Source organism: Nyctereutes procyonoides, unplaced genomic scaffold (genome assembly GCF_905146905.1).
Source record: "Nyctereutes procyonoides isolate TBG_1078 unplaced genomic scaffold, NYPRO_anot_genome, whole genome shotgun sequence".
NCBI classification, from domain to species: domain Eukaryota; kingdom Metazoa; phylum Chordata; class Mammalia; order Carnivora; family Canidae; genus Nyctereutes; species Nyctereutes procyonoides.
Genome location: NW_026575136.1, coordinates 35,503,863 through 35,522,332, shown reverse-complemented (window position 1 = coordinate 35,522,332; position 18,470 = coordinate 35,503,863). Strand labels below are relative to the sequence as shown.

Genomic DNA, 18,470 nt, shown 5'->3' with positions numbered 1-18,470 from the left:
ATGTCCTCTTTCATCACAGAAACAGCTCACCATTTTGAAGGAGAAGGTAAAGCTGAAAAGAATGGCCTTTAGGGGAAGACAGTTCTGGTCTGGGAGCAAGGGCAAGGTAAGGATTCAGGGGAGAGTCGGAGAGAGTCAAACCACACAATTATCTCCACGCACCCTTGATGGGGGGACACTGACACAGGCTGATGCCCCACACAGTGACATCCCCATGCAGTGACATCACACTTCTGACACCCCTCACCAAAAGCATGTGTTCAGCATTTCCCACATCTCAGAGAGTGATACAGACAACCCTGACCTGAAGAAAATGCCAAAGATGTGGCAGTGTAGAAACTGTTCATGGTAAACTCATTAGATGAATTTTATCTAGAACATTTATCTCAAGAAAGCAGAAGGAAAGCCTTCAAATTTAGATGCGCTATATAATTTATTTAAAAATTTACTTTACAAAGATGATTTGAGGACTTAGTAAACAAAGGCATATTAAACTTAGTAAACCCCACAAAATAGAACAAAATATACTCACTCAAAAACCATATTTTACTCCCTAAATGTCTTTAGGAAATGGATTGTAAAGTATACCTGAGTTTAAAGCTTTGACATATTCAGTATATTTTTAAGTGTGATAACAATAGTTATGCTATAGAAACTAATTTTATTGTAAATGATGATGGCAATGAGAATTTAAATAATATAAACTCACATTTTAGGGGTGACTTTAATTTACTAAGAGGAGCATATGCATATAATTTTCTCTCAAGAGCACCAACTCTCACAAATTACCTCTAGTCTGTGAATAAAATAAGTATAGTATGATGTTAGAAAATTTGTGTTGCACTACAAGATTTGTTATTTAAAATGTGACTTATATACCTTTTAATATTTTCACTGTGAAAATTCCCACAAAAAAGGGAAAACTACTCCATAAAAACCTATCTAACAACTAAAAAATGCCTGCTTAGATTTATACAAATCTAACAAGTTAAGGATCCAAAGAGGCATGCTGGGTGGTAAGGACTCTCAAAAAGCATTTACTAGAGGACCTCCCATATTCTTAGGAGCTTCCCTAAATAGCATGAAACAACTTTTTTCTCCACTACTTTACCAACAAATCAAACTGCTCACCTGTAGTTGGGTACCAGGAGACATTTTTAAAATCTCAAAACTGTCCAAAATTCCTTAGACAAAGTTCAGGTATCACTAAGACCACTCCGAGCTCTCACATACAACCATCCTTCTGGTAATGGACCTGAGACCCCCCCCAACCCTGCAACATTTTTCTTTAGTAACACATTGGACTTTAATCTTTGACAAAAAAAAAAAAAAGTCATAATAATGAGAGTAGCAACAACACCTTCAGGACACAAGGCACACTTGACCAGCAATATCTCTTAAAGGCTTCTTTGCTTAGTGCTTCACATACACTTCAGCGTGGGTTGAAACATCCCGTCTCACCTTTGTGGTGCAACACAGAAAACACTTGAAACTGAACCCAGCTGTAGTCCTGGAGGGGGTGGTGCAGGAAAGGGGAGGGATGTGCTGTAAGGGTACAGACAGCAGGCTTGCACCATCACTCAACTAGGAGCACCTCTTTATAGAAGGAGCATTGCCAACGCAATGGATCCAAACCTTCCCAATGCCTTTTGCGCAGTGATGGCACCCCTCTATAAATGCCAGTGTGTATTACCTGTTTGTGTGCCTGGGGCAACAAATGAGGGACAACAGTATTAAAGGAGAGGGGAGCATACTCTTTCCCAATTTATAACCCAACCTGCTAATCAGGCCCCCTCTGTGGCCTCACAAAACCTCCAGCATGTTTCACGAATAATCTTACCATACTATTTTAGGATTATCAATTTATGGCTCTTCGCACCAAAACTGAACATTCTTGCGGCAAAAGTTCAAACAGCTCTATCCTTCTTTTTATGCTGAGTGCCCTGCAAAGAGTCTAACACCGGTTACATGATAATGTCTAGGGCACAGACCACCAGGCAGATGGATGGACCTAGGAAAGCTCTGCTTCCATACCTAATTATATGGAGAACTCCTTTCAAAGAGGTGCCTGCTCAGTCTAAAACATACAAACATCAAGCACAAGCATAAAAACCATGAACAACAGGGGAGAAACAAATGGTGAATGCAGTTGTGCTATTTGTAAATCTGGGTATTAATACATCCAGCTTATTTAAAATGGAACATATACTTAAAGATCTGTTTTTGTAGAGTCACATAATTTTTTAAATGGATCATGTTTTCTTAAACTTAAATATCCTTAGTTTTACTTAATATCAATTTGTAGAAAGTTCCTACAGTTCAAAACTTTAGTAATTGTCATTATTGTAGTCCTGCATCCATTACACACAAATAAGGGGGAAAATTCTGGTCAAAAAAATAACAGACTGCTTTAGGACTTTGTCAATTGAGTGAATTTCTGCACTACTGACCTGTACATTGGAACAAATAAATGTAATCAAATATGCTATGAAGTTAGTACTAACTGAAAAGAAATTGGACATTTTTTCCACTGTAGCTGTTTTATCAAGGATTTTAATCTATGATAAATTCTATAACCATTAAAAATCTTAGACCATTGATTTACGCCTTAATTCAGACATGCTGAGCTCTTCAAAATAAATGTTCCAAAATAGCACACACTGCAAACTGCAATTCTAACATAAAACAAATGTTAAAATGCAAGCATCTTTCCTGAATATAGTGTAGTGTATTAATTGTTGGTTTTGGAAATGTAGCTTATTAGTTTTGCATAATTTAACTTTTAGTTTATCGTTTAATTTTTAATTAAGCAGCTTTTTTCTCAAGATGTGCTTTCTGCTTATATGTTGGCCACTAAACATGGTATATATAAAATAATTCTATGCCATGAATATATGACAGTGCCATGTATTATATGACTTTTCGATAATCTCAAATGTGAAAACAATCGTAACAATTCATGGTCTTAAGAAAAAAAGGAGGCCATTTGAGTTTAGCATTAATACTTAAATAATTTAAGCTCGAAGATAGTGCTTAAAAAACTAAAGAGTCGAACACAAAAGTAAAACCACATCATCTCCTCTGCAAAGAATTCCTTTGGATTTTAGTTAAAAATAATGAAGATTTTTTGGGATATCATACTCCATATTAAAAGCTAATTTGTATTTGATTTTCCAATGGAAACTATGGGGACTCATCCCAGCATATGTGCCAAAGGATACAGAGTGTCCTCACCAGAGTAGAGGGTGATATACAACATTGCCCACCTAATAGAAATTGGAAAAGCTAATGAGAATAGAGAAGGATCCAAGAAGGCGATGAGGGAAATGCTAACTTCCATGTCAACTTATGAGTTTGGATAGAGGTCCAATTAAATCTTTAAAGTTATTATTACAGCAAATGCTCTACTGCAAGGCTCTCCCTTTTAGCTGCCTCTGAAGACAAAGCTCTCCAAAGTAGCAGCCGTTAACAGACTGTAATGTCTCATCATCTGCAGACCTTTTTAAAAAAAATTTTAAAGCATATTTTAATAAACTCTTGTAGGTTATCATTTCATTCAATATAAGTTTTAACTGTGCCTTTATTTGGTTTTTATGTGTTATATAGCCTCAATATGATGGAATTAGAAAAGAATGTCAATAAAGGAAAATTAACAAAAAGAGTCTGAAGAATGCTTGCAAAATCATGCCCCACCTCCAAATTACCAAGAGGGCCTATACAAGTTTGCGGCCACCCTTACCGGGAGACAAGAACACTGGGGACCTGTTTGCACATCACTAGCACATCACAAAACCTCTTGCTCACTGCTGCCAGTTTTGATACAATTAAAGGCATACAGACACACATCCCTACCATGTATTTGTGTGCTTTCTCTGTGGAAACAGAATTGCCAAGAAAAGTTCCACAAAAGCCTGTTAAGATCAATGGCTTCACAGCTCTAAGCAGAGCTATACTAGAGTAACTGCTCAAAATAAGAGATGAGCATCCACTCAGTGATTTTCTCTCCCTGAGGACCTTTCCGGCATTAGCTAGAACATGCACGCCACCACTGTCACAAAGACAAGTCACTGATATTAGAGCGGTTTCCTCCAGAGGACAGGATCTTTCATGTCCAAAATTATGCATCTGGTCATTATTTGAGTTTATACAATAATGTTATTTGGAAGAATGGGGGGGGGGGGAATTGGTTGTTTTTAAAAGAAGGGCATTAATTAAGAGGTTTGTTGAAGTAGCAGGTCAGGAAAGTGGGCTGTGAAGGAGAAATACATCCCCGCCCTGAGCAGATCCCTTCTTAGCCATATCCATTCACATCCATGCTCCAATAGATATGCCCCACCAAAGTCAGGATGACTACTTGTGGACAGGCATCCTCACGGGCCAGAGATCTACATCATTTCATTCATCCTTCAACACCCTCTGTCGCTCTGTGCCACCAAATAACCAAATGAACTCACAGGCACAGGAGATTCTAAGTGGAAGATCACCTTCCCTTCTCATTCCCATAAAAATAACACTACACTGCATTCACATATGTGTGTGTACATATATTTTGCATGTTTGTAAAAATAAGCCATCAAACTAGATACTCAAAGTTATCATCTCCATTTTATAAATTAGGAGAATAACTGTAAAGTGAGAAAAGATGAACATATTTAGCACAAAACTATAGGGAAAGAAGGGAAAAAATTAGGATGTTTTTGAGATGGCTAAGAGAAATCTTATTAAGTATATATAACTAAATAAATACTGATCCTAGTTCCAAGTCAGACATTCCTTCTAGCACTTGGAGTTCTAAGGCTTAAGGAATACAAAGCAAATTGGGATAGGACAATCAAAAGAAAGAAGAAAAAAGACATCAGGGGCTATAAAAAAGATAGACTAATCAGAAAAAGAGTACCAAGCCTGAAAAACACCCTTGGAAAAATAAAGAAACAAAAGATATAAAAGCTCTATTGTAACAGGTACACTTTAGCCAGGACAGCATCATCAATGTTTCAGATTTTATCCCTTGCCCCAATCGCTCACATATTTGCATCTTGAAGACCAAAGCAAAGAAACAGGGGATTCATCCACCAAGAATTAATGAGATATTTCCCACAAAAACAGGGCACAGATGTTAAAACAGTCAAAAAATCAAATTTCTGCAATTATATTAATATCTAAACTTGTTTTCTAACCCTTCCAAATCCCCTATCCCAGAACAACCTTTATAAGCAATCTGACAAATACGGAAAACAAAGAGAATCAATAGTAGCTTCAAGAGGACAAATAACTATGACTCAGACTTCCACAACTTTTTTTAAAAAGAGTAAAAAACAACCTCAAAAGGAAATTACATTTGCTTATATAAACTGTAGACCAAAAACCAAATTCCTATAGTTTCCTTAACTATCACAGTTCCACCTTCTGTAAAGTGGAAATAACAGCACCAGATCCATTGATGTCATGTGTTCCTTAAAATATATATATATATATATATATATATATATATATATATATATATATGAAATGGCATTATACATAAGAATGGTGTAATTCTAAAAGTTTCTAAAAATACATGCTTTTCATTATCAAACAGAAATTCAGGGGCGCCTGGGTGGCTCAGTCAGTTAAGCGTCTGCTTTCAGTTCAGGTCATGTTCCCAGATCCTGGGATCAAGCCCCAAGCCTGCTTCTCCCACTCCCTCTCCCTGCCACTCTGCCTACTTGTGATCTCTCTCAGTCTGTCAAATAAATAAATAAACATATCTTTAAAAAAATTTTCAGATTGATACAGGTTCAAGAATTATAAAGTAAACAATTAACATTCCAGCCGTGGTAGAGTAACTAGGACCTACTGTAAACAACTAGAACACTGGGAAAAACATATAGCAAACTATGATTTTCAGAAATTGAACAACACATAGAATAGGAACTGTCAGCCCAGAGAAGGAAAGCAAAGGAGATTGGATCTAAGACAATACTGGAAGTATCCCAAGCAGCAACCTCATGACCACAGGGCAGGGACCCAAATAGAACACTTAAAAGTATCACATACTACAGGAGACAGAGATGAACCAGTGGAATCTGATGTTCAAGGAAGCACATGTGAGAAGAAAGTTGCCCCAAGAAATAGCTCCAAAACTCTTAATAGGAATTCTGTGGATCCCTGGCTGACCACTAAGCTAAGCATGAATCAAATGAAATTCCTTGAGGTTGGAAAAAAGCAAAAAACAGAGCTATCAGCTAAACAATTCCCAGCAATCACATGAAGTATGGAAATCTTCAGGTTCTGAGTGAGAACAGCAGAAGCATTGGAGACACAAAAAAGGCATACCTTAACATTGGCTTAACCTTGCCCATGAGTGAGGTCCGCAAAGAACCAAGATGATTCTCAAGTAACTCAGATGACTGTCAGAAGTAAGTCCAACATTATTTAAAGGAATACTACTACAAGATAAATCACAAAATAACCTAAAATGTACAATATCCAACATCCAGTCAAAATTACTAGACATGCAAAGAAGCAATGAAAAGGAACCTGAAAACAGAAAGAGCAAGTAAGTTAGTACAGATAAACCCAAAGATTACAGTGATAGACTTAGCAAGTACATTCTTTAAAATAGCTATTAAAACATGCAAGTAAATTTAAAGAAAAACCTTTTTTAAAATGAGAAGACTAGAGGATTAAAAAAACATCTGCAAATAAATTCGGCAATCTGTCAGACAATATCAAAGAGGCTAACATATATATGACTGAAATGCCAAGAGAGAAGGGACAAAACAGGAAAAAAAAAAAAAGTGAAGAAATAATGACCTGAAATTTTCTGAATTTGGGGGAAAAAAATTCATTCACAGATCAAAGAAATGTAACAGATCCCAAGCAGGATAAACAAAAAACATACTAAGATACATCAAAATATAATTGCTTAGAAGTAATTTAAAAAAAAAAAAAAGTATTAGGGGCACCTGGTTGGCTCAGGAGGTTAATCAACCCACTCTTGATTTCAGCTTAGGTCATGATGTCCGGGGTCATGAGATCGAGCCCAAGTCAGGCACTCAACACAGAGGCTGCTGAGGATTCTCTCTCACCCTCTTCCTCAGCACCATCCCCCACTCTCCCCACCCCAGCTCAAGCTCTTTCTCAACAAACAAATATAAAATTTAAAAACAATAAAATGTTCAAAGTGAAGAAATAATTATCTATATCTAGAGGAACAAAAAGATTTTTCATCAGAAATAACAGGGGACAGAGGATAATGACAGAATGCATTAAAGAAAATTAAAACTCTCAACCTAGAATTCTATATTTAATAAAATCTTTCTTCAAAAATAAAGACAAAATAATGATTGTCAGACACATAAAAGCTGAGAAAATTAATCACTGCAAACACATACCATAAAAAAGGAAATTATTCTGGTAGAAAGAAAACCATACAGGTCAGAACTGTGGATTTAAACAAAGGGATGTAAAAACTAAATAAATAAATAAACAAAAGAATGAAAAGCACTAGAAATTATAAATATGGATGCCTATAATAGATTTTATTTAAATGAAAATTACTTCCAAGATTTTATAGCATTTTTAACATAAAAATTAAATGTATGGCAATAATAGCAAAAAAAAAAGTAAACCGTGAGTAAAAACATACTGGTATAAGGTACTTCTACTTTACATTAAATACTGTATTACTATTTGGACTTAAAGAACCACAATGTAAACTCTGGAGCAATCACTAAAATAACAGAGCAAAATGATTTAGCCAAAAAGCCAACAGTGGAGGTCAAACTGACCCCTACAAATACCCAAACCAAAAGCAGATAAAAGCAGGAAAAAGGAGCAAAGAATATATGAGACAAAGAAAAAACAGGATGGCAGATTTTAGTTAAGAAAGATATTCTCAGGGAAAAAAAATGCAAGACCCAACAATAATACAACAAAGGACATTAAATAGATTAATGAAAATCAGGTGAAAGCAAAAGGCTTTAAGAAATATACACCATGCGAACACTAAGCACAAGGCAGCTAGAGTGGCTGCAGTTAGAGAAAGAAAAACAAAAATACTTCAAGACAAGGAGTATTAAACACAGGAAAGATCATTTCAAAGTGATCAAAGGATCACTTCAACAAGAAAATATAACAATCCTAAATGTAGATGCACCTAATAACAGAGCTTCTAAATACCTGATGCACAGTGTGACAGAATTCAAGGCAGTTACACATAAACCCCGCACTAACAGGTTGAGACTCTAACACTTACTCTCAGTGACAGAACAAGCAAGGATAGACAAGATAACACTATTGACCAACTGGACTCAATTTACATAATACTTCACCTGAGAACAACAAAAAAGAATTACTTTCAAGAAAATGTTGAATATTTACCAAAATCAATCATGATGGGCCATAAAACAATTCTCCATAAATTTAAAAGAAGTCAATCACACAGAATGTATCCTTACAATGGAATTGAGGAACCCACAAATGTTTGGTAATTAAACATGCTTCTAAATAATATAGGAAAGAAAAAGAAAAATGGCAAGAAAAATTGAAAAATATTTTAAATTAAAATACAGAAAGCTGCACTGGTCTCAAACTAACAATGGGGAAAAGTCTGATAATCCATAAAATTGTAACTTTTCCTTGAGCCTATCAGAAAGCTGAGGTCAGAAGACAGCCAAATGAGGGCAAGGCCCTCGAAGTGGAGAAGGAATGCACATACACTTCACCCTGGGCATTGGAAGGGGAGGCCACTATACAAGCAGACAGAATAAAAATCAGCCAGGACTTTAATAAACTGTTAAAGGCCATGAGTGAGCAAGTGTATCAGTTTGAAACAGCTGCAGGCCCAGACACAAGAGTACATGGCACTCCATTACAAGCTACTCTATCAAACCTCCACAGTGTTCATGAGGAAGACAAGGGCAAGTCCAGAGACTGAAGAGAATCTAGCTGGGTGGTACAGGCATGAGCAGCAGGATGGTCAGCAGCTGCTGGAGAATAGGCACTGAACAGGTCCCAGTCTGCTTCCCTAGGCATTTGTCTCCCATCAAACAAAAGCCTCAACAAGCTAGGCAGTGGCAGCAAACACCATTGGCCCATAGCAAAAGCAAAGACACACTGCTTCTAGCAAGGAGTACAGGCCACATCCACTGCCCCTGGGGGAGAGGTAGGAACCCCTCTTAATTCCAGAACACGGGAAAAGACTCACTACTACTGGGGAAGGGGAGAAGAAAGCACCCCCTACTCTGAGATGTGGCTCCTGCAGGGGAAGAAGCAGAGAACTCCCAACAAGACCAAAAAGGACACAAAATCAAGTAAAACTGCTATGAGGAGAAGGGGCAGGGACTAAGAAGAATCCCCACGCATGAGGATTGGGCACTCCAGGCCTTCCTGGGGCTAAAGCATGATCCACACAACACAGAGCTGCCCTACTTCAACTATCAGCCTAGCATAGCCACCCCAACAGCCCCCAGGCCCTGGAGAAAGGGCAGGAGCATGGAGGGAAACCCCTCTGAGACACAGGCACGTGGGGCCTGGTGAAGGCTGAGGGTGAACCATGAACACTGAAGAAACCTCTAGAACACCAGCTCCCACGCTAAGCCAAAGGCAAGCACAGCCCATCACTAAGAGGAATGTAATAAATGTGGTCCACAGAAGTAACAATACCAAGATCCAAAATAGTTCAACTCCTGAGGAGGCTGAACAGAGCCCCAATACAAACACCTTGACTGAAGAAAAGGTACACCTGTTCCTAGGTACAAGTATTCTTTACTTCAGTCTTTATTGATCTACAGGTGACATCAAATATTCAATCAAAAATTACAACACTAAAACAGCAAGAAAAAAATCTGAGATGTCAGTAAAGCAGGGCTTATAAGGAATTTTGCACTTTTACAATGCACTTTGAGGCTTCTCCTCAAAGCCTAAAATCAATCCACACTTCTGTCCTAAAAAACTAGAAAAAGAACAGCAAACCAAAACCTATAGTGGAAGAAACAAAAACAAGCAAACAAAAAAAAAAAAGTAGAAATCAATGAAATTTAAGATGAACAGAGGAAAGGCAATGAAGTGAAAAAAAATTGGCAAATTTTTTGGCTACAGAGATCAGAAACTATGAAGTGCTGTGAAAATATAGGTATTCAGCTATAAAAAGAAAGATCTATAACAGCATAAAGAATATTGCTTATAAAAGACTAAATATTGACTATATCAATGGGAAAATAAAGTTTAAAAAAAGACACTTTTTAAATTTTTAATTAAAAAGTTCAGCTTTTCATCCTGAAATAGCCAGTGTGGAAAGAGGTTTAATATTAGTTTTAAAAATTGTTTTTAAGTATCTAAAAGATGAACAGATACAAATAGTTTTGAGTACAAATATAATTTTTAATTAAAATATTTCTCTTTAACATATAATTATAAACTAAAACAGCTCTAACTGCAAATCAAGAGTTAAATTCCAAATCAAAATGAAAATCAGGAGCAGCTGGGTGGCTTAGTCAATTAAGCATCCAACTCTTGGTTTCAGCTTAGGTCATGATTTCAGGGTGGTGAGACTAAGCCCCAAGTTGGGCTGTACGCTCATTGTGGAATCGGCTGAAGAGTCTCTCCTTTTCCGTCTCCTTCCCTGTCTGACCCTCTTGCACACATGCTCTCTCTCTCTCTCTCTCTCTCTCTCTCTCTCACCTCTTTCTCTATCTCTCTCAAATAAATACATAAAATCTTTTAAAATAATAAATATATAAAAATCAGAGTAAATCAAAATGTGATTGGATGATCAAAGTAAATAAATAAATACCAACATGCCCTAATCTCTTGGCAATAGACCAAAATATTAATGAAATGCCAGCTAAAATAAATAATGTCCAAAACAGGGAATTCTTCTACAAATGTACTATGTCCCATTTCATCTCCTGCCAAAAAAAAAAAAAAAAAAATTACAAATACTTCAAAATCTCAGAGGTATAGATTCTTTCCCTAACATTCTTTCTGATTTTCAAAATTCATAATATGTAATATCAAATGTCCTAAAGCCTAAAAAGCCAAGTTTTAAATTTCTTGGCAAAATCATGAACACTAAATAAAACTGTTCATGTTGGATAACATCCTCTTGTTTTCTCTTTTAATTCTAATGAGGTGAGTAGTGTTGATTGTTTTAATATTATTTTCCTTAAGATCTCAAGATATCATGGAGTTAATTACATTTTTCTAACCTTGTTTGTTTTTATACATGTTTCTTTGTAAAAAGAATTGTTTATCCATGAATCCTCTATTAAAGGTCTATGGCATCTAAAATTTCTCTGAAAGAAGGCAGGCAACATAATTTAACAAGGAAACTATTTATGCTATTATACACAGGGGAATTTTTTTTTTAATTTTAACATAATTAACCAGTATTTCTATTGAGAAATATTGATCCAAGATATATTACAAGTGTTTGACAATCAAACAACTTGTTTTTCAGAGATAAACTAGGCATAAATATCATGAAGCCAGGTTAGGTTTTTCACAGTATGTCCTTTTGGTGCCTATTTCTACATTTCACTATACTGCTCTCACAGCTTGGTGCCCCATGTCCTCACGATGACATCTGGATGAGGTTCCCACCATGGCAGCATCCCACCTGGGCCCACTTATACCTGAACCTGTCCTGCCCTATCTCTCAAGCCCCCAGCTGTTATCTGCCATCACAACCTACAAATACCACATCTCTGAAAAACTAAAGAATATTAAGGTCAGAACAACATAATGATTTATGCTTCCTTTGTAAGATATTTTCCTTTTGACATAGGCAACTTCAGCTCCTTAGGAAAGCAGGCAAGAAAGGAACTCTTGAGGTGGAAGCTTTCTATTCTGGATCACATGGTAAATGACAATCCATGTGACCTAATTAAATGACAACACTGCTTCGGAATTTGTAAAAATCACACTACAACCTCAAGCACGCACACACACATACAAAATGTTGAGTTTATGAACCAGAGTCAAGAAAATTGGACCAGGGATCCCTGGGTGGCGCAGTGGTTTGGCGCCTGCCTTTGGCCCAGGGCGCGATCCTGGAGACCCGGGATCGAATCCCACATCGGGCTCCCGGTGCATGGAGCCTGCTTCTCCCTCTGCCTATGTCTCTGCCTCTCTCGCTTTCTCTCTCTGTGACTATCATAAATAAATAAAAATTAAAAAAAAAAATTAAAAAAAAAAAAGAAAATTGGACCATTGCTTCATATCGCCACTAACTAGTCAAAAACTGTAAAGCAATCACTTTTCCAGTCTGACTCTCAATGACTGTATCTGCAGTGCAAAGGGATGGGATGACACTCCAATGACTCTTGGCAAGAAAACAAAAATAACAATATACTATCAAATATTAGTACAAAGACTTTAAAAAGACTACTAGAACTAATACATCATTAGATAGGGGTCACCTGACACATAATCCTATACAGCAGCAATTAACTACTGAAAATTAGAACTGCTTTAAAGTATCATTTACAAGAGGACCAAGAAAAACAAAATACCTGTATGTAAACCTAACAAGTACATGTAAGACCCGTATTCTAGAAACTGCAAAACATTGATAAAAAATGAAAGGCCTAAATAAATATGAATATGGATTGCATTCATAGATGGTAGGAAGATTCAATAATGTGAAGACGTCAATTCTCTCCAGTCTTCAAAAGACTCAATGCAAAAAGCTAACTGAATAACTGCATGCAAAAAGGAATGCAATCCATACTTCACAAAATATTAAGAAAAATTTAACTCAAAACAGTTCACAGATCTTAATGTAAAACCTAAAATGTCTATAAAAACTTTCTATTAAAAAAAATAGAAAATCTGCATGACCTTAGGTTTGGCAATGAGTTTTCAGACACAAAGTTAAAAGCATAAACCATAAAAGAAAATGTTGATCAATTGGATTTCATCAAATTAAGAATTTCTGCTGTTTAAATAAAACTGGGAAGAGAATGAAAACACAAACCACAAAAATATCTACAAAACATATATTTGATAAATGACTTACATTCAGAATATAGAGTAGCCCCAAATTCAATAATAAGAAAATAAACAACCCAAATTAGTAAATTGGGGAAAAGATGTAACACTTCACCAAAGAATACTAACAGCAAATAAGCACATGAAAAGATGCTCAATGTAATTAGTCAGGAAGGAAATACAAATTAAAACTACAATCAGATACTAAACACAGAAATTTAACAGATTGGCTAAAACAAAAAATCTGACAATACGAAGTGCTAATAAGGATAAAAGGAACATTCTAATGGTAATGCAACATGGTAAAGCCGGTCTGGAAAACCATTTAGCAGTTTCTTAGAAAACTAAACGCACACCATAGGACCTTGCAATCCCATTCCCAGATATTTACAGCAATGAGATTTCTATCCCATTTGTTCATAATCTCCAAACACTGGAAACATTCCATATATCCCTCACCTTGGGAACGTATACACAAACTGTGGTGTATCCACACCATAGCACACAGCTCATCCATTCTACCACACCCCCAACTTTTCCTTATTTTCACTGATAGCATTTTGAACTGCTTCCCACTTCATTATCAGGGTTACTATTAAGCTGTAAGAAATTTACCTCAGAGCTGAAATGCTCCCATTCACACTTGTGAGTCACCATTTCAACAGAGTCAGTGAGATATTTTGAACTCTGCACATCATATCTGATGATGTACCTCTACTTGCCATTTATTTGTTGTGTGTTCTTTTGACTAGTGAGCATCACATTCTGTTTCACATCATATAACTGAGAAAAAAAGCTTCTAATACATGTATTTTCAAGGGCAATCACTTCTTCATGTAAGACAATGACCTCCAAGGGTGTAACTAAACTTGAAGAGTAAAGATGTTGAGAAGCCATGTGGAATTTTGTGGAATTCACAGAGAAACAAATGTTTTCTAAAAGATTATTTCTGATGGTCTTTTAAAAAAAAATTATTAAGAATTTATGAAAGTCCAGGTCAGTTGTAATATCCTTCGAAATTAATTTGTTTAAAAGCCTGATCTTTTAAATTCAGAAGAATAATGTATATTTAAAGTATTCTATAATTACTATAAAAGTATTAATTAACAGTGGTAAGAAGAATAAGCTATCTATGCACTATAAATATAAGGTAAAAGAATCATTTTCATGACATTTCTGAAACCATATGATGTTAGGTGGATCATAACATTAGTACTTTTCTTTGAAACCTTATATAATTACTAATCTTTTTAATTTTTAAACTGAGTATTGACTTTGTAATAAATGAATGCAAGTAGAATTCCAAATCTAAAATAGTCTGAGTTATACTGACCATTAGCACTAATTTACAAAGAGACATATATAGATATTGCTTTAATAGTACCTTGAATTATCTTTCTGTTTAATGTCTTATATAATGCCACAATTTTTCATAAGGCAAAGAAACACATATAACTCACTATTTCTCCCTGATTTCCAAAACTATTAAAAGGGTAATACAATGAATCTCTTCAGTCCTAGGTGGCCCTTAATACAAAGCCTTCCTTCATGACCTTCTATTAGGCTGAGCACAGCCAGACACTCTTGCCCTCAACACTTCTGACCCGCTCCCTCCCTCCTGAGGTTCTTCCTCCTGAAGGCACACCACCATTCCAGGTACTACATGTTTTCATTTTCATCCTTCTCATTGTATGTCCCACTCAATTGCAAACTCCATGGGAGCTGATGAGTTTGTCTGACTTACTCACTAATGTATCCTCAGTGTTTACAAGAGTGCTACCACCTAATCAGTTTCAATAATTATTTTTTAAATGGCATATTTTACACATTTACATTGTTAAAAAACTTTTAACTCACCATTTTGCAAACATCCTATCATGGAACTCTTCTCTCACTGAACATCTATAACAAGGGTTTATAGCTCTTTTATATAGTAAAGTGCTAGTGCTAGATTGTGTCACAGACTTAATTCCATGTCCATGTCCATTGTTTTTAACTTCACAAGTTATGAAGAACCATGACAGATTTTCCAATAAAAATGAGATAGAATTGGGTACGAATTAGGAATGAAAACAGAATTAGGGTTTTACATCTTGTAACAATATAGTGGACAGATTGGATCGGGAAGGAAAGAAGGAAAAGAGGAAGAAAATAGAACAGGCCAGGATAGGATCATAAAGACCTGATCTTGGGCAGTAGCAAAGGAAATGGCCCAATGTGATAAAAAGTTTACAGAAAACATGGGTAAGGGCAGCCCCGGTGGCACAGCGGTTTAGCGCCGCCTGCAGCCCGCCTGTGTGATCCTGGAGACCCGTGATCGAGTCCTGCGTTGGGCTCCCTGCATGGAGCCCGCTTCTCCCTCTGCCTGTGTCTCTCATGAATGAATGAATGAATGAATGAATGAATGAATGAATGAATCTTTTAAAAAAAAGAAAGAAAACATGGGTAAACATAACCTCATGCTGGGTGGCAGAAGCACCAGAGTTACAGGGGTTCACAAAGTTTCCACCATGAGTAAGCAGGTCACACATTTAGTATAAACTGGGAAACTTATAACAGATAAGATAACAGAAGATTTCAGAGAATATGATACTGGATTTGGTTTATATATTGACTTGGAGAAGACCAAAGACTATTAAGGGAAAGAATTCTGTACCCAGATTTCCCAGAAAGTTTAAGACTATAGAAGTATAAGAAGAACCTAAGTTAACAGTCTAAAAAAAGTCAAAATTCAAGGAAGCAAGGAAAAACTAAGTGCAGCCCAGTGATTGGAAGGCTAGTCTGTTTGTCTGCATTGTGTCCATATCTACACACGACCCACTTGGCAGAAAAAAATTGAAAGGATTTTTACAAGGCACCTTTCAAGATGCCTTTGGAAACCGGTAAATAAACAAAATCCAAGGATCCTTGCCCTAAGGAGAGTCAGATTACAAAACATAACAAACAACAAACAGGACAAATAAATTAAGGATTAAGTTACAATATGATCAGTGCTAAGCCGAAGAGCAGACTAGAATAAGGGAAGCCAGGAGGACCAAGCTGAGGTAGTGTGAGGTAGTAAACAGGGTAAGCAGGGTAGGTCACTGAGAAGGTGGCATTTGGGGATGGTCTCAGAGGAGGTGATGGTATCACCCAAACAGGTACATGGGTGAAGAACATTTCAGTGAGTCCCCCTAGTATGGCTCAAACATAGGAGACAGCATGCTCTACATATTCAAGACAAAAAAGAAGCCAGCATGGCAAGGAGCAGAATAAGCCAGGTAGGGTGCCAGAGGAGGTAGGTGCACCCAGAGAGACATGGGGTCCGAGACCATGGAGGGAGCAGCAGTGACTCAGAAAACATGCTAGGCAGAGGTGTGACACAAACTAAGTATGTTTCCAAAGGATCAAAATGGCTACAGAGCTGAGAACAGACCAGAGGCAGCAGAAGAAGGGAGAGACCTGCCAGGGACTAAGGCAGTAATCAAGGAGATCGGGGACATGGATCCACAGCCACCACAGACTAGGAACAGCTGGATTCTTTTTTTTTTTTTAATTTTATAAATTAATTTTATTGGTGTTCAGTTTACCAACATACAGAATAACACCCAGTGCTCATCCCGTCAAGTGTACCCCTCAGTGCCCGTCACCCATTCACCCCCACCCCCCGCCCTCCTCCCCCTCCACCCACCCCTAGTTCATTTCCCAGAGTTAGAAGTCTTTATGTTCTGTCTCCCTTTCTGATATTTCTCACACATTTCTTCTCCCTTCCCTTATATTCCCTTTCACTATTATTCATATTCCCCAAATGAATGAGAACATACACTGTTTGTCCTTCTCCGGTTACTGTGTTCAAAAAGGGTGTTGCCTGAGTTCTCCTCTGGGATTTTGATGGAATCTTGTCTCACATTTAGATCTTTCATCTATTTTGAGTTTATCTTTGTGTATGGTGCAAGAGAGTGGTCCAGTTTCATTCTTCTGCATGTGGATGTCCAATTTTCCCAGCACCATTTATTGAAGAGACTGTCTTTCTTCCAGTGGATCGTCTTTCCTCCTTTATCGTATATATTCTGAACACAGAGCTGATCACATCTCTTCCTATGGGTGTTTTAATACCCATGGATTAAGACCTCAGTTCTGAATTCCTCTTACTAAAGCCTTGATATCAGAATATGTTATACTCCATATTCCTTTAAAAGGGCAATAGGCAATTATAACAGCAATAATAATCTTTCTGCTACCATTACAACTGTGACTTATATTATAAATGCCTAATTTGAAGAAAAACAGCTAAAAAAATTCTAAGCTACAACAAGTTTAAAATTATTTTTACAGTGAAAAATATATGATCGGTGACATACTGACTTTACATTTAACCAAAAAAACAAAAAAAAACAAAAAAAAAAGGAAGAAGAAAGCAAGCAAGCAATGAATATGTTTAAGGTGATCAGTTTTTTCAACATCCCAATTAAATGAAGTGGCAAGGAAACACAGATTTATAGTCCAGCACACATGCTCCAAAGGCCGTAACTATTACAGGAAGGGACACCATCTGCTGAGTTCTGACTCATTGGTGGGGGATTTCTTAGGGAGCTTCAAAAGGTAAAATTACTAGATAATAAAAGTTAGAACTCACTTTAAGCTAACTCCTTAAACAAAGAAGCCACCTTTACAATCTACAGAAGCTTCCAGTAAACTTAGCTCCTCTCCAGGTTCTATGAACTATGATTAAACTTGGTCCAAAGGAGTTGTTGTTTTCCAAATTATGCAAAAATGATGCCATTTACACAATAAAATACTCAGTTTGTGATATGCAGATTCTCAAGAAAACTCTCTGGAGAGCAAAATTCTTTCCTTACTGAACTGTTCTGAAAACTGAAAGCTACTGAGCAGTTTGGTAATACTAAACAGTAGATACGAAATAAGTCAAATTTATCCAGAGTATTTTCAATAAATAAGTATTCATCTTTTTATATATGTAAGAATTAAGCAATAAGATTAGTAAAAAGTTTTTATATTTCTTTTGAAATTTAACATTAGAAGTTAAATACACTGAGAAAAAATGCTTTTATCTTGAAGCTCTTTTTAAACAAATTACAGAAGCATATACAAATTTCCCAATATCTTAAGGAAAAAAAGCTGTTACTCTGGAAAAACACAGTCCTCACTTTTTTCTTTTAGAAACTTTAGAAACCTCTGAAAAAATCTACAAAACTCCTCATGTACTATTCATCTATGGGGCTCAAAAATAATTACTTAGCATCTTTTATAATCCAGATTTTACAGAAACTTGTTAAAAGCAGGAGACCAAGTTTTGAACAAACTAGTGTATGATATTACAAAACGTTACAGCACTAATCACCACAGTTCTATGATTTCCACTACAAAAATATCAAAGCAAAATAGCTGTCAAAGGCATAAATTAAATCAATTTCAAATTGAACAGAAAATTATTTCCTATTTTCCAAAGGCACTGATTTGGAGTGATCTTAAACCTCTGGAAAAGAATTCCTCAA

The 18,470-nt window shown here is 36.4% G+C and overlaps 1 protein-coding gene across 3 annotated transcripts in view; it reads right to left on the bottom strand.

The window, feature by feature from the left end:
- LOC129495406 (zinc finger protein 407-like) overlaps positions 1–18,470 on the bottom strand; it is a 448,575-nt gene that overhangs the window by 349,715 nt on the left and 80,390 nt on the right. The gene's annotated exons all lie outside the window — the stretch shown is intronic.